Source organism: Ascaphus truei, unplaced genomic scaffold (assembly GCF_040206685.1).
Source record: "Ascaphus truei isolate aAscTru1 unplaced genomic scaffold, aAscTru1.hap1 HAP1_SCAFFOLD_1649, whole genome shotgun sequence".
In the NCBI taxonomy this organism is placed as follows: domain Eukaryota; kingdom Metazoa; phylum Chordata; class Amphibia; order Anura; family Ascaphidae; genus Ascaphus; species Ascaphus truei.
Window position 1 is genome coordinate 33,974 of NW_027454541.1, and position 24,502 is coordinate 58,475.

The window sequence follows — 24,502 nt, forward strand, 5'->3', positions numbered from 1 at the left end:
TAAGGGGATGTAAATCTCCCAGTCTCTCTCCATATCCGCAACAGAGCGGGCTCCGGTCAGTGGCATGGATGCCCATATATGGGTATGCTCATATTTGGGCATCCCATGTCACTGACCGGAGCCGGCTCTGAGTATAGGGATATATGCGGAGACGCAGAGGTGCAAGGAAATGGGAGGAGGCACGGTGAGAAACAGGGAGAGACCACAGGAAGATAGAGGGCAACAACTTCCACAAGGTACTTGTATGGGTATAATTGTTTGTATTTTGTGCAGAGGGGGTAATTTCAGATAAAATACAATTCTCCACCCTCTACGAAACAATTCCACTTTGTTCAGTAAGCCAGAAAGTCTTGGTCCCATGTGGACTGAATTTAATGCAAATAAGGTCCTTAATACACAAGTAAAGAATAAAGTTACTTATTCTCTACTGTAAGAAGTGCCACATTGCCCACTATTTGGGTCCTGTGCCCAGATTGTGACCATGCATGGCAGAGGTGAGATTCCCCCAACTCCAATTTGCTACACTCTCCAAGAGAGATAATTGTGATCAGAGGTGGAACTAGGGGAGGGTGTGAGCAGGGTCACTGCCCAGGGAGTAACCTGACTGGGGGCACGGAAATCTCATTTAGTGCATATGTTGCGGCACTGCATTGATTGACCGGTCAATCTGCACTGCTGCCTGTCACAGTGACATCCTGATCGGGCACTGTGATCAGCTATAGCACTGACCCAGGTGAGATAGTTCAGCACTTTACAAGGAGGGAACAGATGTTGTGGGTGACAGATGCTGGAGGTAGGCCAAGACTGTTGGCCAGAGTAACGTGGAGACTTACTGCACTCTGCATGCCCATCCTCTCCCTGACATCAGGGGAAGGAAGTGGCCCTGGGGTGTGTGTAGGTATGCCAGATGTCAGTGTATGCATAAGTAAGTATGCCTGTGTAGTGGGAGGTGTAGGGGCGTTAAGCTGGAGGACTTAAAACAGGCACAAAAGCACATAGATACCTCTGATTATACCGCACCAAATGCTGATAATATCATGCTGTAGCTGCACTTTACAGAAGATGATGCAGATGTCATCATTGGTTGGTGGGTTCATTAAATCAATCCATCATATCATAACCACACTGTGCATATGATGTACTGAATCAGTAACACCAGGAAGACATCTCCATGTTAGGAGTAGAGTTGAAGTTAACAGAATATGTCCAGCACTGTGGTGTGTAGCCCATAAATAATAATTGTGCACATTACCAGAACAACATACTGTCAACTGCAAGATCATTTTGCTGCTTGTAGCGTATGCTCATCCTGTACAGTGTTGTAGTAGATCCGTCTCTTCAGTGTTCACTGCAACAAAAGTAAGACATTGCATTAATATTACAGACGTTTGGGGGCTGAAATCTCACTTCGCTGCGGACAATTTCCCTTTGCATAAGATTCTTGTGATTATGTCAATGATGATCAATAACTGCATCATAACACAGCCGCTCTATACAGAAGATGTACTTGCTCTCATTGGTCATTGAGGTAATACGTCACACAATGTACAGATATAGCAAGGATTATTTCTCCCACTTGTGCATTATGGCATTATGATGGGAAATGTTGTGAGATTCTGCATTATCAGCATCACTGAATCTTTTGGAAATTAAGTGATATTCTATGTTTTAATGCAATATTATGGGTGATCAGCCGGTAAAATAATAATAGCTTGCTGTATCTGTAGCCATGCTCTACCCATGATGTGCTGAACCAATGACTGCAGAGAGATTCAGAGTGCTAAACATGACTGGAACGCATCTCTGAATAATGGGCAGCAAAGCAGTGCAGAATAGGAGGTGAAAGTATTTAAAATGGAAGATCCTTAGCAGCTGTGTGGAGAGTAGACAGTACAGACTGACCAAGTAAATGGTAAAAGGAGTAACTTCAACATTACTTGGCTTTGTTCTCCACATTGAAGCTTTCCTCCTCTTTAAATCACTAATACTGATGCCATGTGTAACCTGTACTGAGAGTTATATAATCTACTGGCCTAGATGAAACCATATGATGCAAACAGGATCCATCCCACTCCAGATTCATAGAATTGAACCACCTCAACCTTTCATAACAATCACATAGAACTGCAGCTGTGCGCTACTGCACATGTTCTTGTTATGAATGGTAGTAGATGTGGTCCTTGGGTCTTTACTTCATACTGTAGCCACCCTCTACTCATGATGTATTGAATCAACGAAAACCTGCATGGTTCAGATCACAGGAAGGGGTAGAGTAGAGATGAAAATATTCAATGTGAAACCCGTAGCAGCCGGATTGTGTGGAGTCAATAAAACGACAAATACTAAATGGTAAATGAGAAATATACACATTGCTTATCTGTCTCTGTGTAGTAATTTTCCTTCTCTTCAACTGTCCTTCAAATTTTCTCTTTTGCAAGAAAAGGAACACATGGCTTCAATATTCACTTCTGTTCTGCAGTCATCCCTCCTGAAATAAAAGTTAAGCATTGCATTGTTATTATGATAATACATACAATAAACCTTGCTCCAAACCATTTGATGCAAAGCAAATCCACCTCCCACCCACAGCTGTGCTCCTTCTAGAGCATGCATGTCAAACTCCAGTCCTCGAGGTCCCAAACAGGCCAGGTTTTCAGTAGGGATATCCTGAAAACCTGGCCTGTTTGCGGCCCTCGAGGACTGGAGTTTGACATCCTTGTTCTTGAGCTTCTACCACGCAAGTCATCCATGTGAGTGACACTGTACTGCAGTCCTGGTCTGCACACAATCTACTGAATCAATGACATCACACTGTAAAGGCAATCTACAAGATGTATTAGTTGTCCACACTTCCGAAATGTTACTTTTATGTCCAAATCACTTATTCCCATGACCTGATATTTGTATTTGTTATTTATAGGATTGTCACAAAGAGTTGATGAGGTCACCAAATGATAGTATGTAGAGAGAAAGAGAGATCTCAGAACAGAGCCCTGATGTATACCCACAGACAGATCAATAGAAGACGAAGACATGTTAGCAACAGAGATGGAGAATGTGTGACAGGAAAGTTATGATGAAAACCAGGATAGAACTGTGTTACGGATACCAAGAGAGAGTTTAGAATATGAAGGAGGAGAGTGATTGAGAGCATCAAACGCAGCAGATAGATCAAGTAGGATTAGTAGGGAAAAGTGACCTTGGGAATTTGCTTAAGCACAGTCTGTAGAACGAGCTGTACGAAAGGCAGGTTGTAAAGGATCCAGGAGGGAATGTGATTTAAGAATGTTGACATTCTAGCAATTAGGAGACAAACAGCAGGAGGGATACAGGGCGGTAGTTAGTAAGGCACATAGGGTGTAGGTTGTTTCTGAGAAAAGGGTGACCACTACAGGCTTAAAGTAAGAGGGTAAAGAGCCAGAGAATAGGGAGGAATTGAAGATGTGGGTGAGAGTGGGGACTAAGAGATGCAGTAAGGTGTGAGGGGATACGATCTAGAGGGCATGGGTTAATACGCTTAGCAGGGAGGTGGAGAGAGAGAGGCAAGAGGCAGAGAGTGGTGCAGGGGTTGAGGAAGAGATGTTGCATGTACCTTATCAGAACATTAAAGAACATCAATTCACACTGGTGCAGAGTTGATGATGAATCCAGTTCACCTCCAATTCAATTTTAACAGAAATGTTTCATTCTTCATTACTGAAAAAAAGAAAAGTAAAAAACATTTCATTACTATTTTCAAAATGGATTGAATTCCCCCAACAATGACTATGTGTTACCAATATATCCCTCTCAGTCCCACTGCAGCATATACTGTACCAGTGTGAAAGTAGGAAGGTACACAGTACCGGTAAAACAATACGTGCCGGTACTATGCACCATATGAATTATAAGGGGATGTAAATCTCCCAGTCTCTCTCCATATCCGCAACAGAGCGGGCTCCGGTCAGTGGCATGGATGCCCATATATGGGTATGCTCATATTTGGGCATCCCATGTCACTGACCGGAGCCGGCTCTGAGTATAGGGATATATGCGGAGACGCAGAGGTGCAAGGAAATGGGAGGAGGCACGGTGAGAAACAGGGAGAGACCACAGGAAGATAGAGGGCAACAACTTCCACAAGGTACTTGTATGGGTATAATTGTTTGTATTTTGTGCAGAGGGGGTAATTTCAGATAAAATACAATTCTCCACCCCTCTACGAAACAATTCCACTTTGTTCAGTAAGCCAGAAAGTCTTGGTCCCATGTGGACTGAATTTAATGCAAATAAGGTCCTTAATACACAAGTAAAGAATAAAGTTACTTATTCTCTACTGTAAGAAGTGCCACATTGCCCACTATTTGGGTCCTGTGCCCAGATTGTGACCATGCATGGCAGAGGTGAGATTCCCCCAACTCCAATTTGCTACACTCTCCAAGAGAGATAATTGTGATCAGAGGTGGAACTAGGGGAGGGTGTGAGCAGGGTCACTGCCCAGGGAGTAACCTGACTGGGGGCACGGAAATCTCATTTAGTGCATATGTTGCGGCACTGCATTGATTGACCGGTCAATCTGCACTGCTGCCTGTCACAGTGACATCCTGATCGGGCACTGTGATCAGCTATAGCACTGACCCAGGTGAGATAGTTCAGCACTTTACAAGGAGGGAACAGATGTTGTGGGTGACAGATGCTGGAGGTAGGCCAAGACTGTTGGCCAGAGTAACGTGGAGACTTACTGCACTCTGCATGCCCATCCTCTCCCTGACATCAGGGGAAGGAAGTGGCCCTGGGGTGGTGTGTAGGTATGCCAGATGTCAGTGTATGCATAAGTAAGTATGCCTGTGTAGTGGGAGGTGTAGGGGCGTTAAGCTGGAGGACTTAAAACAGGCACAAAAGCACATAGATACCTCTGATTATACCGCACCAAATGCTGATAATATCATGCTGTAGCTGCACTTTACAGAAGATGATGCAGATGTCATCATTGGTTGGTGGGTTCATTAAATCAATCCATCATATCATAACCACACTGTGCATATGATGTACTGAATCAGTAACACCAGGAAGACATCTCCATGTTAGGAGTAGAGTTGAAGTTAACAGAATATGTCCAGCACTGTGGTGTGTAGCCCATAAATAATAATTGTGCACATTACCAGAACAACATACTGTCAACTGCAAGATCATTTTGCTGCTTGTAGCGTATGCTCATCCTGTACAGTGTTGTAGTAGATCCGTCTCTTCAGTGTTCACTGCAACAAAAGTAAGACATTGCATTAATATTACAGACGTTTGGGGCTGAAATCTCACTTCGCTGCGGACAATTTCCCTTTGCATAAGATTCTTGTGATTATGTCAATGATGATCAATAACTGCATCATAACACAGCCGCTCTATACAGAAGATGTACTTGCTCTCATTGGTCATTGAGGTAATACGTCACACAATGTACAGATATAGCAAGGATTATTTCTCCCACTTGTGCATTATGGCATTATGATGGGAAATGTTGTGAGATTCTGCATTATCAGCATCACTGAATCTTTTGGAAATTAAGTGATATTCTATGTTTTAATGCAATATTATGGGTGATCAGCCGGTAAAATAATAATAGCTTGCTGTATCTGTAGCCATGCTCTACCCATGATGTGCTGAACCAATGACTGCAGAGAGATTCAGAGTGCTAAACATGACTGGAACGCATCTCTGAATAATGGGCAGCAAAGCAGTGCAGAATAGGAGGTGAAAGTATTTAAAATGGAAGATCCTTAGCAGCTGTGTGGAGAGTAGACAGTACAGACTGACCAAGTAAATGGTAAAAGGAGTAACTTCAACATTACTTGGCTTTGTTCTCCACATTGAAGCTTTCCTCCTCTTTAAATCACTAATACTGATGCCATGTGTAACCTGTACTGAGAGTTATATAATCTACTGGCCTAGATGAAACCATATGATGCAAACAGGATCCATCCCACTCCAGATTCATAGAATTGAACCACCTCAACCTTTCATAACAATCACATAGAACTGCAGCTGTGCGCTACTGCACATGTTCTTGTTATGAATGGTAGTAGATGTGGTCCTTGGGTCTTTACTTCATACTGTAGCCACACTCTACTCATGATGTATTGAATCAACGAAAACTTGCATGGTTCAGATCACAGGAAGGGGTAGAGTAGAGATGAAAATATTCAATGTGAAACCCGTAGCAGCCGGATTGTGTGGAGTCAATAAACGACAAATACTAAATGGTAAATGAGAAATATACACATTGCTTATCTGTCTCTGTGTAGTAATTTTCCTTCTCTTCAACTGTCCTTCAAATTTTCTCTTTTGCAAGAAAAGGAACACATGGCTTCAATATTCACTTCTGTTCTGCAGTCATCCCTCCTGAAATAAAAGTTAAGCATTGCATTGTTATTATGATAATACATACAATAAACCTTGCTCCAAACCATTTGATGCAAAGCAAATCCACCTCCCACCCACAGCTGTGCTCCTTCTAGAGCATGCATGTCAAACTCCAGTCCTCGAGGGTCCCAAACAGGCCAGGTTTTCAGTAGGGATATCCTGAAAACCTGGCCTGTTTGCTGCCCTCGAGGACTGGAGTTTGACATCCTTGTTCTTGAGCTTCTACCACGCAAGTCATCCATGTGAGTGACACTGTACTGCAGTCCTGGTCTGCACACAATCTACTGAATCAATGACATCACACTGTAAAGGCAATCTACAAGATGTATTAGTTGTCCACACTTCCGAAATGTTACTTTTATGTCCAAATCACTTATTCCCATGACCTGATATTTGTATTTGTTATTTATAGGATTGTCACAAAGAGTTGATGAGGTCACCAAATGATAGTATGTAGAGAGAAAGAGAGATCTCAGAACAGAGCCCTGATGTATACCCACAGACAGATCAATAGAAGACGAAGACATGTTAGCAACAGAGATGGAGAATGTGTGACAGGAAAGTTATGATGAAAACCAGGATAGAACTGTGTTACGGATACCAAGGAGGAGAGTGATTGAGAGCATCAAACGCAGCAGATAGATCAAGTAGGATTAGTAGGAAAAAGTGACCTTGGGAATTTGCTTTAAGCACAGTCTGTAGAACGAGCTGTACGAAAGGCAGGTTGGTAAAGGATCCAGGAGGGAATGTGATTTAAGAATGTTGACATTCTAGCAATTAGGAGACAAACAGCAGGAGGGATACAGGGCGGTAGTTAGTAAGGCACATAGGGGTGTAGGTTGTTTCTGAGAAAAGGGTGACCACTACAGGCTTAAAGTAAGAGGGTAAAGAGCCAGAGAATAGGAGGAATTGAAGATGTGGGTGAGAGTGGGACTAATCGATGCAGTAAGGTGTGAGGGGATACGATCTAGAGGGCATGTGGTAGAGGAGAGAAGAGAAGATGATTAGCTTCCAGCTCTGTAAGAGAAGAAAAGGAGTCAAATGCAGAAGGAGAATTAGGTAGAAGGAGAGAAGGGGGAAGGGACAGAAGGAATCTCCTTGTGGTGGCATCCACCTTGCCTCTGAAGTAGTCAAATGCTTGAGGAGAAGTGAAGGAAGGATGGCAAGTGTGAGGAGAAGGTTAGTGGAGGGAGTCAAATACAGGGAAAAAAAAGACAGCGTAAATTAAATTTGAGTGTTGATGAATGTGAAAAAAAAGTAGTGTGGTTTGGCCCCAGAGAGCAGCTTTATACAGGACTGGAGACATTTTTACTGTAGAAAAATCAAATATCAATTGTGTGATTTCCTTCATAGGCATTAAGAACAGCGAGTGGAAGTGTGATGAACATGTTTGGGAATTTAGCCAAGGGTGTGGGCTAGAGGACAAGTGTGTCAGAGCCTAGAGGGGGCATATAGATAGGAGGATAGCATTGTAAGAGTTAATAAGATTGTTAGTTTAAGCGGGAAAGAGAGAGAGAGCAGAGAGGTTAGAGTAGATGTCAGAGGAGAGTTTAATTAAGCAGAGGCAAATCAGTGGGACAGGTAAGAGGGGTGAGGGGAATGACTGATTGTGATTGATGAGAGCAGAAGAGGTCATGTACAACTAGAGCCTTGTTAGTCAGAGAACGGACATTCCAGATGGCATAGGAGAAGGGAAGAGAAAAGTAAGGAAAGGAATGTGGATTACATTAGATAGGTTAACACTCTTAGCAGGAGGCCCGATGTGTATATGAGCAGGTTCAAGATTATAAGAGATATCCCACACATCAGCAAACATAGAAGGAGACACAGAGATAGGTGTAGAGAGAGACAGAGATAGCTCTATGTAGAGAGAGAGGGACGTAGAGAGAATGAGACAGATAGGCGCAGAGAGAGGGGGCGCAGAGAGAGGGAGGCGCCAAAAGAGGGGGCGCAGAGAGAGGGGGCCCAGAGAATAGGATATTAAAGAGTGCTTTTCATTGAGCAGTGCAGAAATAGCTGCAATAGAGGTCTGTACAAATGGTGCAGTGTGTAGACACATGCAAAGGTAGGGGAAGGAAAGAGGAGAACCATGTGGATAAAAGCAGGAGTGTGGAAGTTAGAGAAATTAGAAAAGTTTAACAGAGGAGTGAGGAAACAGCCAGCAGAAAGAACAAGAGAGAGGTTACATTGGGATGACGTTCTGTGGTAAAGAGAAAATGCTAGGAGAGAGCTTTCAAATATTAGAGGACATGAATTGAGGGAGCAAATGTATATAATCAAAACCTGAGGGGAGGTATAGCACGAAAGCTTGCACAGCAGATTATAGTCTTAATGTTGCGTGTACCTGTCAGGGTATTCAAGAAGTTAAATTCTCACAAGTGCAGAGTTCATGATGAAATGCTGAATCTAGTCCCCCTCCAATTTAATTTTAATATAACTTTTCCATTCTTCATTACTGCAAAAAGCAAACAAAACAAAACCACATTGCATTACTATTTTCAAAATGGATTGAATGGCATATTCAACCAGTGACTGTGTGATGCCAATATTCCCCACTCACTCGTAGTGAAGCACATATTGTACTAGTGTTGAAAGTAGGCCGGTAAGAGTCAGGTACGCAGTACTGATAAAACAATAAGTGCCCGTCGTAAGTACCAGCTCCGCAACAGTGCGGGCATCACATTAGTGACGTGGATGAACATATATGGATAAGCCCATATTAAGGCATTCCTCTCTCTCTCGCCGTCACTGACTGGGTATACGTAAAGACGCAGGGAGATGCAAGGAAAGGGAGGGAGAGAGACAGGGAGAAGATGTGAAACGGAGGAAGGCACGGATGGAGGGAGTTCTTCCGAGCTTCTGCGGGCCTCTCTCTTTCACTGGTGCATGCCGGGAGCTGGTCCCAACATCCACAAAGTGTGTGTGTATTATTGGTTGTATTTTATGGGGGTAGGAGGGTAGTGTGTATATTGTGTGTGTGGGAGTATTATATTGTGTGTAGAGGTGCAGAGGAGAGTACTAGATTGTGTATCTTGTGTAAGGGTGTTGTGTATATTGTGTTTGGAGCTATAATATTATTGGGGAGATTAGTATTGAGGAGGTATTATAGTGTGTATTGTGGGGAGTATTAGTGTGTGTATTGTTTGTGGGTGACAGATGCTGGGGGTATGCAGCAATCCCTGCACTGAGGTCCGAGGCGGCTCTGCATCGCTCGCACACACTGTGGATGACCAAGCATGTGCCCATGATAATCATGGCCTTAGAGGGATGAGTGTGTCAGAGCCTAGAAGGGGCATATATATGATGGAGGAGGGAGGAGGAGGAGGGAGGAGGAGGAGGGAGGAGGAGGAGATGATAGCATTGTAAAAGTTAACAAGATAGTTAGTTTAAGCAGAAAGTGAGGAGAGGTTAGAGATAAGGGTAGATGTCAGAGGAGAGAGTTCAATTAAGCTGAGGTATCGAGTAGGACAGGGGTGAGGGGAATGAGAGGTGGTGGATGATGAGAGCAGAAGAGGTCATGTACAAATAGACCTTGTTAGTCAGAGAGCAGTCATTCCAGAGGGCACGTGAGAAGTGAAGAGTAAAGTGAGACATGGAATGTGGATTACATTAGATGGGTTAATACGCTTAGCAGGGAGGTGGAGAGAGAGAGGCAAGAGGCAGAGAGTGGTGCAGGGGTTGAGGAAGAGATGTTGCATGTACCTTATCAGAACATTAAAGAACATCAATTCACACTGGTGCAGAGTTGATGATGAATCCAGTTCACCTCCAATTCAATTTTAACAGAAATGTTTCATTCTTCATTACTGAAAAAAAAGAAAAGTAAAAAACATTTCATTACTATTTTCAAAATGGATTGAATTCCCCCAACAATGACTATGTGTTACCAATATATCCCTCTCAGTCCCACTGCAGCATATACTGTACCAGTGTGAAAGTAGGAAGGTACACAGTACCGGTAAAACAATACGTGCCGGTACTATGCACCATATGAATTATAAGGGGATGTAAATCTCCCAGTCTCTCTCCATATCCGCAACAGAGCGGGCTCCGGTCAGTGGCATGGATGCCCATATATGGGTATGCTCATATTTGGGCATCCCATGTCACTGACCGGAGCCGGCTCTGAGTATAGGGATATATGCGGAGACGCACAGGTGCAAGGAAATGGGAGGAGGCACGGTGAGAAACAGGGAGAGACCACAGGAAGATAGAGGGCAACAACTTCCACAAGGTACTTGTATGGGTATAATTGTTTGTATTTTGTGCAGAGGGGGTAATTTCAGATAAAATACAATTCTCCACCCTCTACGAAACAATTCCACTTTGTTCAGTAAGCCAGAAAGTCTTGGTCCCATGTGGACTGAATTTAATGCAAATAAGGTCCTTAATACACAAGTAAAGAATAAAGTTACTTATTCTCTACTGTAAGAAGTGCCACATTGCCCACTATTTGGGTCCTGTGCCCAGATTGTGACCATGCATGGCAGAGGTGAGATTCCCCCAACTCCAATTTGCTACACTCTCCAAGAGAGATAATTGTGATCAGAGGTGGAACTAGGGGAGGGTGTGAGCAGGGTCACTGCCCAGGGAGTAACCTGACTGGGGGCACGGAAATCTCATTTAGTGCATATGTTGCGGCACTGCATTGATTGACCGGTCAATCTGCACTGCTGCCTGTCACAGTGACATCCTGATCGGGCACTGTGATCAGCTATAGCACTGACCCAGGTGAGATAGTTCAGCACTTTACAAGGAGGGAACAGATGTTGTGGGTGACAGATGCTGGAGGTAGGCCAAGACTGTTGGCCAGAGTAACGTGGAGACTTACTGCACTCTGCATGCCCATCCTCTCCCTGACATCAGGGGAAGGAAGTGGCCCTGGGGTGTGTGTAGGTATGCCAGATGTCAGTGTATGCATAAGTAAGTATGCCTGTGTAGTGGGAGGTGTAGGGGCGTTAAGCTGGAGGACTTAAAACAGGCACAAAAGCACATAGATACCTCTGATTATACCGCACCAAATGCTGATAATATCATGCTGTAGCTGCACTTTACAGAAGATGATGCAGATGTCATCATTGGTTGGTGGGTTCATTAAATCAATCCATCATATCATAACCACACTGTGCATATGATGTACTGAATCAGTAACACCAGGAAGACATCTCCATGTTAGGAGTAGAGTTGAAGTTAACAGAATATGTCCAGCACTGTGGTGTGTAGCCCATAAATAATAATTGTGCACATTACCAGAACAACATACTGTCAACTGCAAGATCATTTTGCTGCTTGTAGCGTATGCTCATCCTGTACAGTGTTGTAGTAGATCCGTCTCTTCAGTGTTCACTGCAACAAAAGTAAGACATTGCATTAATATTACAGACGTTTGGGGGCTGAAATCTCACTTCGCTGCGGACAATTTCCCTTTGCATAAGATTCTTGTGATTATGTCAATGATGATCAATAACTGCATCATAACACAGCCGCTCTATACAGAAGATGTACTTGCTCTCATTGGTCATTGAGGTAATACGTCACACAATGTACAGATATAGCAAGGATTATTTCTCCCACTTGTGCATTATGGCATTATGATGGGAAATGTTGTGAGATTCTGCATTATCAGCATCACTGAATCTTTTGGAAATTAAGTGATATTCTATGTTTTAATGCAATATTATGGGTGATCAGCCGGTAAAATAATAATAGCTTGCTGTATCTGTAGCCATGCTCTACCCATGATGTGCTGAACCAATGACTGCAGAGAGATTCAGAGTGCTAAACATGACTGGAACGCATCTCTGAATAATGGGCAGCAAAGCAGTGCAGAATAGGAGGTGAAAGTATTTAAAATGGAAGATCCTTAGCAGCTGTGTGGAGAGTAGACAGTACAGACTGACCAAGTAAATGGTAAAAGGAGTAACTTCAACATTACTTGGCTTTGTTCTCCACATTGAAGCTTTCCTCCTCTTTAAATCACTAATACTGATGCCATGTGTAACCTGTACTGAGAGTTATATAATCTACTGGCCTAGATGAAACCATATGATGCAAACAGGATCCATCCCACTCCAGATTCATAGAATTGAACCACCTCAACCTTTCATAACAATCACATAGAACTGCAGCTGTGCGCTACTGCACATGTTCTTGTTATGAATGGTAGTAGATGTGGTCCTTGGGTCTTTACTTCATACTGTAGCCACACTCTACTCATGATGTATTGAATCAACGAAAACTTGCATGGTTCAGATCACAGGAAGGGGTAGAGTAGAGATGAAAATATTCAATGTGAAACCCGTAGCAGCCGGATTGTGTGGAGTCAATAAAACGACAAATACTAAATGGTAAATGAGAAATATACACATTGCTTATCTGTCTCTGTGTAGTAATTTTCCTTCTCTTCAACTGTCCTTCAAATTTTCTCTTTTGCAAGAAAAGGAACACATGGCTTCAATATTCACTTCTGTTCTGCAGTCATCCCTCCTGAAATAAAAGTTAAGCATTGCATTGTTATTATGATAATACATACAATAAACCTTGCTCCAAACCATTTGATGCAAAGCAAATCCACCTCCCACCCACAGCTGTGCTCCTTCTAGAGCATGCATGTCAAACTCCAGTCCTCGAGGGTCCCAAACAGGCCAGGTTTTCAGTAGGGATATCCTGAAAACCTGGCCTGTTTGCGGCCCTCGAGGACTGGAGTTTGACATCCTTGTTCTTGAGCTTCTACCACGCAAGTCATCCATGTGAGTGACACTGTACTGCAGTCCTGGTCTGCACACAATCTACTGAATCAATGACATCACACTGTAAAGGCAATCTACAAGATGTATTAGTTGTCCACACTTCCGAAATGTTACTTTTATGTCCAAATCACTTATTCCCATGACCTGATATTTGTATTTGTTATTTATAGGATTGTCACAAAGAGTTGATGAGGTCACCAAATGATAGTATGTAGAGAGAAAGAGAGATCTCAGAACAGAGCCCTGATGTATACCCACAGACAGATCAATAGAAGACGAAGACATGTTAGCAACAGAGATGGAGAATGTGTGACAGGAAAGTTATGATGAAAACCAGGATAGAACTGTGTTACGGATACCAAGAGAGAGTTTAGAATATGAAGGAGGAGAGTGATTGAGAGCATCAAACGCAGCAGATAGATCAAGTAGGATTAGTAGGGAAAAGTGACCTTGGGAATTTGCTTTAAGCACAGTCTGTAGAACGAGCTGTACGAAAGGCAGGTTGTAAAGGATCCAGGAGGGAATGTGATTTAAGAATGTTGACATTCTAGCAATTAGGAGACAAACAGCAGGAGGGATACAGGGCGGTAGTTAGTAAGGCACATAGGGTGTAGGTTGTTTCTGAGAAAAGGGTGACCACTACAGGCTTAAAGTAAGAGGGTAAAGAGCCAGAGAATAGGGAGGAATTGAAGATGTGGGTGAGAGTGGGGACTAAGAGATGCAGTAAGGTGTGAGGGGATACGATCTAGAGGGCATGTGGTAGAGGGAGAAGAGAAGATGATTTGCTTCCAGCTCTGTAAGAGAAGAAAAAGAGTCAAATGCAGAAGGAGAATTAGGTAGAAGGAGAGAAGGGGGAAGGGACAGAAGGAATCTCCTTGTGGGTGGCATCCACCTTGCCTCTGAAGTAGTCAAATGCTTGAGGAGAAGTGAAGGAAGGATGGCAAGTGTGAGGAGAAGGTTAGTGGAGGGAGTCAAATACAGGGAAAAAAAGACAGCGTAAATTAAATTTGAGTGTTGATGAATGTGAAAAAAAAGTAGTGTGGTTTGGCCCCAGAGAGCAGCTTTATACAGGACTGGAGACATTTTTACTGTAGAAAAATCAAATATCAATTGTGTGATTTCCTTCATAGGCATTAAGAACAGCGAGTGGAAGTGTGATGAACATGTTTGGGAATTTAGCCAAGGGTGTGGGCTAGAGGGACAAGTGTGTCAGAGCCTAGAGGGGGCATATAGATAGGAGGATAGCATTGTAAGAGTTAATAAGATTGTTAGTTTAAGCGGAAAGAGAGAGAGAGCAGAGAGGTTAGAGTAGATGTCAGAGGAGAGTTTAATTAAGCAGAGGCAAATCAGTGGGACAGGTAAGATGGGGTGAGGGGAATGACTGATTGTGAATGATGAGAGCAGAAGAGGTCATGTACAACTAGAGCCTTGTTAGTCAGAGAACGGACATTCCAGATGGCATAGGAGAAGGGAAGAGAAAAGTAAGGAAAGGAATGTGGATTACATTAGATAGGTTAACACTCTTAGCAGGGAGGCAGAGGCAGGGAGGCCCGATGTGTATATGAGCAGGTTCAAGATTATAAGAGATATCCCACACATCAGCAAACATAGAAGGAGACACAGAGATAGGTGTAGAGAGAGACAGAGATAGCTCTATGTAGAGAGAGAGGGACGTAGAGAGAATGAGACAGATAGGCGCAGAGAGAGGGGGCGCAGAGAGAGGAGGCGCCAAAAGAGGGGGCGCAGAGAGAGGGGGCACAGAGAATAGGATATTAAAGAGTGCTTTTCATTGAGCAGTGCAGAAATAGCTGCAATAGAGGTCTGTACAAATGGTGCAGTGTGTAGACACATGCAAAGGTAGGGGAAGGAAAGAGGAGAACATGTGGATAAAAGCAGGAGTGTGGAAGTTAGAGAAATTAGAAAAGTTTAACAGAGGAGTGAGGAAACAGCCAGCAGAAAGAACAAGAGAGAGGTTACATTGGGATGACGTTCTGTGGTAAAGAGAAAATGCTAGGAGAGAGCTTTCAAATATTAGAGGACATGAATTGAGGGAGCAAATGTATAAATCAAAACCTGAGGGGGAGGTATAGCACGAAAGCTTGCACAGCAGATTATAGTCTTAATGTTGCGTGTACCTGTCAGGGTATTCAAGAAGTTAAATTCTCACAAGTGCAGAGTTCATGATGAAATGCTGAATCTAGTCCCCCTCCAATTTAATTTTAATATAACTTTTCCATTCTTCATTACTGCAAAAAGCAAACAAAACAAAACCACATTGCATTACTATTTTCAAAATGGATTGAATGGCATATTCAACAGTGACTGTGTGATGCCAATATTCCCCACTCACTCGTAGTGAAGCACATATTGTACTAGTGTTGAAAGTAGGCCGGTAGAGTCAGGTACGCAGTACTGATAAAACAATAAGTGCCCGTCGTAAGTACCAGCTCCGCAACAGTGCGGGCATCACATTAGTGACGTGGATGAACATATATGGATAAGCCCATATTAAGGCATCACGTGACCAGAGCCGTCACTGACTGGGTATACGTAAAGACGCAGGGAGATGCAAGGAAAGGGAGGGAGAGAGACAGGGAGAAGATGTGAAACGGAGGAAGGCACGGATGGAGGGAGTTCTTCCGAGCTTCTGCGGGCCTCTCTCTTTCACTGGTGCATGCCGGGAGCTGGTCCCAACATCCACAAAGTGTGTGTGTATTATTGGTTGTATTTTATGGGGGTAGGAGGGTAGTGTGTATATTGTGTGTGTGGGAGTATTATATTGTGTGTAGAGGTGCAGAGGAGAGTACTAGATTGTGTATCTTGTGTAAGGGTGTTGTGTATATTGTGTTTGGAGCTATAATATTATTGGGGAGATTAGTATTGAGGAGGTATTATAGTGTGTATTGTGGGGAGTATTAGTGTGTGTATTGTTTGTGGGTGACAGATGCTGGGGGTATGCAGCAATCCCTGCACTGAGGTCCGAGGCGGCTCTGCATCGCTCGCACGCACTGTGGATGACCAAGCATGTGCCCATGATAATCATGGCCTTAGAGGGATGAGTGTGTCAGAGCCTAGAAGGGGCATATATATGATGGAGGAGGGAGGAGGAGGAGGGAGGAGGAGGAGATGATAGCATTGTAAAAGTTAACAAGATAGTTAGTTTAAGCAGAAAGTGAGGAGAGGTTAGAGATAAGGGTAGATGTCAGAGGAGAGAGTTCAATTAAGCTGAGGTATCGAGTAGGACAGGGGTGAGGGGAATGAGAGGTGGTGGATGATGAGAGCAGAAGAGGTCATGTACAAATAGACCTTGTTAGTCAGAGAGCAGTCATTCCAGAGGGCACGTGAGAAGTGAAGAGTAAAGTGAGACATGGAATGTGGATTACATTAGATGGGTTAATACGCTTAGCAGGGAGGTGGAGAGAGAGAGGCAAGAGGCAGAGAGTGGTGCAGGGGTTGAGGAAGAGATGTTGCATGTACCTTATCAGAACATTAAAGAACATCAATTCACACTGGTGCAGAGTTGATGATGAATCCAGTTCACCTCCAATTCAATTTTAACAGAAATGTTTCATTCTTCATTACTGAAAAAAAAGAAAAGTAAAAAACATTTCATTACTATTTTCAAAATGGATTGAATTCCCCCAACAATGACTATGTGTTACCAATATATCCCTCTCAGTCCCACTGCAGCATATACTGTACCAGTGTGAAAGTAGGAAGGTACACAGTACCGGTAAAACAATACGTGCCGGTACTATGCACCATATGAATTATAAGGGGATGTAAATCTCCCAGTCTCTCTCCATATCCGCAACAGAGCGGGCTCCGGTCAGTGGCATGGATGCCCATATATGGGTATGCTCATATTTGGGCATCCCATGTCACTGACCGGAGCCGGCTCTGAGTATAGGGATATATGCGGAGACGCAGAGGTGCAAGGAAATGGGAGGAGGCACGGTGAGAAACAGGGAGAGACCACAGGAAGATAGAGGGCAACAACTTCCACAAGGTACTTGTATGGGTATAATTGTTTGTATTTTGTGCAGAGGGGGTAATTTCAGATAAAATACAATTCTCCACCCTCTACGAAACAATTCCACTTTGTTCAGTAAGCCAGAAAGTCTTGGTCCCATGTGGACTGAATTTAATGCAAATAAGGTCCTTAATACACAAGTAAAGAATAAAGTTACTTATTCTCTACTGTAAGAAGTGCCACATTGCCCACTATTTGGGTCCTGTGCCCAGATTGTGACCATGCATGGCAGAGGTGAGATTCCCCCAACTCCAATTTGCTACACTCTCCAAGAGAGATAATTGTGATCAGAGGTGGAACTAGGGGAGGGTGTGAGCAGGGTCACTGCCCAGGGAGTAACCTGACTGGGGGCACGGAAATCTCATTTAGTGCATATGTTGCGGCACTGCATTGATTGACCGGTCAATCTGCACTGCTGCCTGTCACAGTGACATCCTGATCGGGCACTGTGATCAGCTATAGCACTGACCCAGGTGAGATAGTTCAGCACTTTACAAGGAGGGAACAGATGTTGTGGGTGACAGATGCTGGAGGTAGGCCAAGACTGTTGGCCAGAGTAACGTGGAGACTTACTGCACTCTGCATGCCCATCCTCTCCCTGACATCAGGGGAAGGAAGTGGCCCTGGGGTGTGTGTAGGTATGCCAGATGTCAGTGTATGCATAAGTAAGTATGCCTGTGTAGTGGGAGGTGTAGGGGCGTTAAGCTGGAGGACTTAAAACAGGCACAAAAGCACATAGATACCTCTGATTATACCGCACCAAATGCTGATAATATCATGCTGTAGCTGCACTTTACAGAAGATGATGCAGATGTCATCATTGGTTGGTGGGTTCATTAAATCAATCCATCATATCATAACCACACTGTGCATATGATGTACTGAATCAGTAACACCAGGAAGACATCTCCATGTTAGGAGTAGAGTTGAAGTTAACAGAATATGTCCAGCACTGTGGTGTGTAGCCCATAAATAATAATTGTGCACATTACCAGAACAACATACTGTCAACTGCAAGATCATTTTGCTGCTTGTAGCGTATGCTCATCCTGTACAGTGTTGTAGTAGATCCGTCTCTTCAGTGTTCACTGCAACAAAAGTAAGACATTGCATTAATATTACAGACGTTTGGGGGCTGAAATCTCACTTCGCTGCGGACAATTTCCCTTTGCATAAGATTCTTGTGATTATGTCAATGATGATCAATAACTGCATCATAACACAGCCGCTCTATACAGAAGATGTACTTGCTCTCATTGGTCATTGAGGTAATACGTCACACAATGTACAGATATAGCAAGGATTATTTCTCCCACTTGTGCATTATGGCATTATGATGGGAAATGTTGTGAGATTCTGCATTATCAGCATCACTGAATCTTTTGGAAATTAAGTGATATTCTATGTTTTAATGCAATATTATGGGTGATCAGCCGGTAAAATAATAATAGCTTGCTGTATCTGTAGCCATGCTCTACCCATGATGTGCTGAACCAATGACTGCAGAGAGATTCAGAGTGCTAAACATGACTGGAACGCATCTCTGAATAATGGGCAGCAAAGCAGTGCAGAATAGGAGGTGAAAGTATTTAAAATGGAAGATCCTTAGCAGCTGTGTGGAGAGTAGACAGTACAGACTGACCAAGTAAATGGTAAAAGGAGTAACTTCAACATTACTTGGCTTTGTTCTCCACATTGAAGCTTTCCTCCTCTTTAAATCACTAATACTGATGCCATGTGTAACCTGTACTGAGAGTTATATAATCTACTGGCCTAGATGAAACCATATGATGCAAACAGGATCCATCCCACTCCAGATTCATAGAATTGAACCACCTCAACCTTTCATAACAATCACATAGAACTGCAGCTGTGCGCTACTGCACATGTTCTTGTTATGAATGGTAGTAGATGTGGTCCTTGGGTCTTTACTTCATACTGTAGCCACCCTCTACTCATGATGTATTGAATCAACGAAAACCTGCATGGTTCAGATCACAGGAAGGGGTAGAGTAGAGATGAAAATATTCAATGTGAAACCCGTAGCAGCCGGATTGTGTGGAGTCAATAAAACGACAAATACTAAATGGTAAATGAGAAATATACACATTGCTTATCTGTCTCTGTGTAGTAATTTTCCTTCTCTTCAACTGTCCTTCAAATTTTCTCTTTTGCAAGAAAAGGAACACATGGCTTCAATATTCACTTCTGTTCTGCAGTCATCCCTCCTGAAATAAAAGTTAAGCATTGCATTGTTATTATGATAATACATACAATAAACCTTGCTCCAAACCATTTGATGCAAAGCAAATCCACCTCCCACCCACAGCTGTGCTCCTTCTAGAGCATGCATGTCAAACTCCAGTCCTCGAGGGTCCCAAACAGGCCAGGTTTTCAGTAGGGATATCCTGAAAACCTGGCCTGTTTGCGGCCCTCGAGGACTGGAGTTTGACATCCTTGTTCTTGAGCTTCTACCACGCAAGTCATCCATGTGAGTGACACTGTACTGCAGTCCTGGTCTGCACACAATCTACTGAATCAATGACATCACACTGTAAAGGCAATCTACAAGATGTATTAGTTGTCCACACTTCCGAAATGTTACTTTTATGTCCAAATCACTTATTCCCATGACCTGATATTTGTATTTGTTATTTATAGGATTGTCACAAAGAGTTGATGAGGTCACCAAATGATAGTATGTAGAGAGAAAGAGAGATCTCAGAACAGAGCCCTGATGTATACCCACAGACAGATCAATAGAAGACGAAGACATGTTAGCAACAGAGATGGAGAATGTGTGACAGGAAAGTTATGATGAAAACCAGGATAGAACTGTGTTACGGATACCAAGAGAGAGTTTAGAATATGAAGGAGGAGAGTGATTGAGAGCATCAAACGCAGCAGATAGATCAAGTAGGATTAGTAGGGAAAAGTGACCTTGGGAATTTGCTTTAAGCACAGTCTGTAGAACGAGCTGTACGAAAGGCAGGTTGTAAAGGATCCAGGAGGGAATGTGATTTAAGAATGTTGACATTCTAGCAATTAGGAGACAAACAGCAGGAGGGATACAGGGCGGTAGTTAGTAAGGCACATAGGGTGTAGGTTGTTTCTGAGAAAAGGGTGACCACTACAGGCTTAAAGTAAGAGGGTAAAGAGCCAGAGAATAGGGAGGAATTGAAGATGTGGGTGAGAGTGGGGACTAAGAGATGCAGTAAGGTGTGAGGGGATACGATCTAGAGGGCATGGGTTAATACGCTTAGCAGGGAGGTGGAGAGAGAGAGGCAAGAGGCAGAGAGTGGTGCAGGGGTTGAGGAAGAGATGTTGCATGTACCTTATCAGAACATTAAAGAACATCAATTCACACTGGTGCAGAGTTGATGATGAATCCAGTTCACCTCCAATTCAATTTTAACAGAAATGTTTCATTCTTCATTACTGAAAAAAAAGAAAAGTAAAAAACATTTCATTACTATTTTCAAAATGGATTGAATTCCCCCAACAATGACTATGTGTTACCAATATATCCCTCTCAGTCCCACTGCAGCATATACTGTACCAGTGTGAAAGTAGGAAGGTACACAGTACCGGTAAAACAATACGTGCCGGTACTATGCACCATATGAATTATAAGGGGATGTAAATCTCCCAGTCTCTCTCCATATCCGCAACAGAGCGGGCTCCGGTCAGTGGCATGGATGCCCATATATGGGTATGCTCATATTTGGGCATCCCATGTCACTGACCGGAGCCGGCTCTGAGTATAGGGATATATGCGGAGACGCAGAGGTGCAAGGAAATGGGAGGAGGCACGGTGAGAAACAGGGAGAGACCACAGGAAGATAGAGGGCAACAACTTCCACAAGGTACTTGTATGGGTATAATTGTTTGTATTTTGTGCAGAGGGGGTAATTTCAGATAAAATACAATTCTCCACCCTCTACGAAACAATTCCACTTTGTTCAGTAAGCCAGAAAGTCTTGGTCCCATGTGGACTGAATTTAATGCAAATAAGGTCCTTAATACACAAGTAAAGAATAAAGTTACTTATTCTCTACTGTAAGAAGTGCCACATTGCCCACTATTTGGGTCCTGTGCCCAGATTGTGACCATGCATGGCAGAGGTGAGATTCCCCCAACTCCAATTTGCTACACTCTCCAAGAGAGATAATTGTGATCAGAGGTGGAACTAGGGGAGGGTGTGAGCAGGGTCACTGCCCAGGGAGTAACCTGACTGGGGGCACGGAAATCTCATTTAGTGCATATGTTGCGGCACTGCATTGATTGACCGGTCAATCTGCACTGCTGCCTGTCACAGTGACATCCTGATCGGGCACTGTGATCAGCTATAGCACTGACCCAGGTGAGATAGTTCAGCACTTTACAAGGAGGGAACAGATGTTGTGGGTGACAGATGCTGGAGGTAGGCCAAGACTGTTGGCCAGAGTAACGTGGAGACTTACTGCACTCTGCATGCCCATCCTCTCCCTGACATCAGGGGAAGGAAGTGGCCCTGGGGTGTGTGTAGGTATGCCAGATGTCAGTGTATGCATAAGTAAGTATGCCTGTGTAGTGGGAGGTGTAGGGGCGTTAAGCTGGAGGACTTAAAACAGGCACAAAAGCACATAGATACCTCTGATTATACCGCACCAAATGCTGATAATATCATGCTGTAGCTGCACTTTACAGAAGATGATGCAGATGTCATCATTGGTTGGTGGGTTCATTAAATCAATCCATCATATCATAACCACACTGTGCATATGATGTACTGAATCAGTAACACCAGGAAGACATCTCCATGTTAGGAGTAGAGTTGAAGTTAACAGAATATGTCCAGCACTGTGGTGTGTAGCCCATAAATAATAATTGTGCACATTACCAGAACAACATACTGTCAACTGCAAGATCATTTTGCTGCTTGTAGCGTATGCTCATCCTGTACAGTGTTGTAGTAGATCCGTCTCTTCAGTGTTCACTGCAACAAAAGTAAGACATTGCATTAATATTACAGACGTTTGGGGGCTGAAATCTCACTTCGCTGCGGACAATTTCCCTTTGCATAAGATTCTTGTGATTATGTCAATGATGATCAATAACTGCATCATAACACAGCCGCTCTATACAGAAGATGTACTTGCTCTCATTGGTCATTGAGGTAATACGTCACACAATGTACAGATATAGCAAGGATTATTTCTCCCACTTGTGCATTATGGCATTATGATGGGAAATGTTGTGAGATTCTGCATTATCAGCATCACTGAATCTTTTGGAAATTAAGTGATATTCTATGTTTTAATGCAATATTATGGGTGATCAGCCGGTAAAATAATAATAGCTTGCTGTATCTGTAGCCATGCTCTACCCATGATGTGCTGAACCAATGACTGCAGAGAGATTCAGAGTGCTAAACATGACTGGAACGCATCTCTGAATAATGGGCAGCAAAGCAGTGCAGAATAGGAGGTGAAAGTATTTAAAATGGAAGATCCTTAGCAGCTGTGTGGAGAGTAGACAGTACAGACTGACCAAGTAAATGGTAAAAGGAGTAACTTCAACATTACTTGGCTTTGTTCTCCACATTGAAGCTTTCCTCCTCTTTAAATCACTAATACTGATGCCATGTGTAACCTGTACTGAGAGTTATATAATCTACTGGCCTAGATGAAACCATATGATGCAAACAGGATCCATCCCACTCCAGATTCATAGAATTGAACCACCTCAACCTTTCATAACAATCACATAGAACTGCAGCTGTGCGCTACTGCACATGTTCTTGTTATGAATGGTAGTAGATGTGGTCCTTGGGTCTTTACTTCATACTGTAGCCACACTCTACTCATGATGTATTGAATCAACGAAAACTTGCATGGTTCAGATCACAGGAAGGGGTAGAGTAGAGATGAAAATATTCAATGTGAAACCCGTAGCAGCCGGATTGTGTGGAGTCAATAAAACGACAAATACTAAATGGTAAATGAGAAATATACACATTGCTTATCTGTCTCTGTGTAGTAATTTTCCTTCTCTTCAACTGTCCTTCAAATTTTCTCTTTTGCAAGAAAAGGAACACATGGCTTCAATATTCACTTCTGTTCTGCAGTCATCCCTCCTGAAATAAAAGTTAAGCATTGCATTGTTATTATGATAATACATACAATAAACCTTGCTCCAAACCATTTGATGCAAAGCAAATCCACCTCCCACCCACAGCTGTGCTCCTTCTAGAGCATGCATGTCAAACTCCAGTCCTCGAGGGTCCCAAACAGGCCAGGTTTTCAGTAGGGATATCCTGAAAACCTGGCCTGTTTGCTGCCCTCGAGGACTGGAGTTTGACATCCTTGTTCTTGAGCTTCTACCACGCAAGTCATCCATGTGAGTGACACTGTACTGCAGTCCTGGTCTGCACACAATCTACTGAATCAATGACATCACACTGTAAAGGCAATCTACAAGATGTATTAGTTGTCCACACTTCCGAAATGTTACTTTTATGTCCAAATCACTTATTCCCATGACCTGATATTTGTATTTGTTATTTATAGGATTGTCACAAAGAGTTGATGAGGTCACCAAATGATAGTATGTAGAGAGAAAGAGAGATCTCAGAACAGAGCCCTGATGTATACCCACAGACAGATCAATAGAAGACGAAGACATGTTAGCAACAGAGATGGAGAATGTGTGACAGGAAAGTTATGATGAAAACCAGGATAGAACTGTGTTACGGATACCAAGAGAGAGTTTAGAATATGAAGGAGGAGAGTGATTGAGAGCATCAAACGCAGCAGATAGATCAAGTAGGATTAGTAGGGAAAAGTGACCTTGGGAATTTGCTTTAAGCACAGTCTGTAGAACGAGCTGTACGAAAGGCAGGTTGTAAAGGATCCAGGAGGGAATGTGATTTAAGAATGTTGACATTCTAGCAATTAGGAGACAAACAGCAGGAGGGATACAGGGCGGTAGTTAGTAAGGCACATAGGGTGTAGGTTGTTTCTGAGAAAAGGGTGACCACTACAGGCTTAAAGTAAGAGGGTAAAGAGCCAGAGAATAGGGAGGAATTGAAGATGTGGGTGAGAGTGGGGACTAATCGATGCAGTAAGGTGTGAGGGGATACGATCTAGAGGGCATGTGGTAGAGGGAGAAGAGAAGATGATTAGCTTCCAGCTCTGTAAGAGAAGAAAAGGAGTCAAATGCAGAAGGAGAATTAGGTAGAAGGAGAGAAGGGGGAAGGGACAGAAGGAATCTCCTTGTGGGTGGCATCCACCTTGCCTCTGAAGTAGTCAAATGCTTGAGGAGAAGTGAAGGAAGGATGGCA

The 24,502-nt window shown here is 43.2% G+C and overlaps 1 long non-coding RNA gene across 17 annotated transcripts in view; it reads right to left on the reverse strand.

The window, feature by feature from the left end:
- The window catches only part of LOC142476707 (uncharacterized), a 65,947-nt gene that overhangs the window by 28,115 nt on the left and 13,330 nt on the right, over positions 1 to 24,502 (reverse strand). For 13 of the 17 annotated variants that reach the window (XR_012791916.1, XR_012791920.1, XR_012791919.1 and 10 more), the window contains 16 exons: positions 23,177 to 23,296; positions 22,061 to 22,156; positions 20,513 to 20,616; positions 19,287 to 19,406; positions 18,171 to 18,266; positions 16,623 to 16,726; positions 15,281 to 15,391; positions 12,763 to 12,882; positions 11,647 to 11,742; positions 10,099 to 10,202; positions 8,741 to 8,851; positions 6,256 to 6,375; positions 5,142 to 5,237; positions 3,593 to 3,696; positions 2,369 to 2,488; positions 1,253 to 1,348 (listed from right to left, as the gene is read on the reverse strand). This is a non-coding gene — a long non-coding RNA (uncharacterized LOC142476707). The remainder of the gene's footprint in view (positions 1 to 1,252; positions 1,349 to 2,368; positions 2,489 to 3,592; positions 3,697 to 5,141; positions 5,238 to 6,255; positions 6,376 to 8,740; positions 8,852 to 10,098; positions 10,203 to 11,646; positions 11,743 to 12,762; positions 12,883 to 15,280; positions 15,392 to 16,622; positions 16,727 to 18,170; positions 18,267 to 19,286; positions 19,407 to 20,512; positions 20,617 to 22,060; positions 22,157 to 23,176; positions 23,297 to 24,502) is intronic. The other 4 variants (XR_012791917.1, XR_012791921.1, XR_012791918.1 and 1 more) reach the window with 4 other exon arrangements.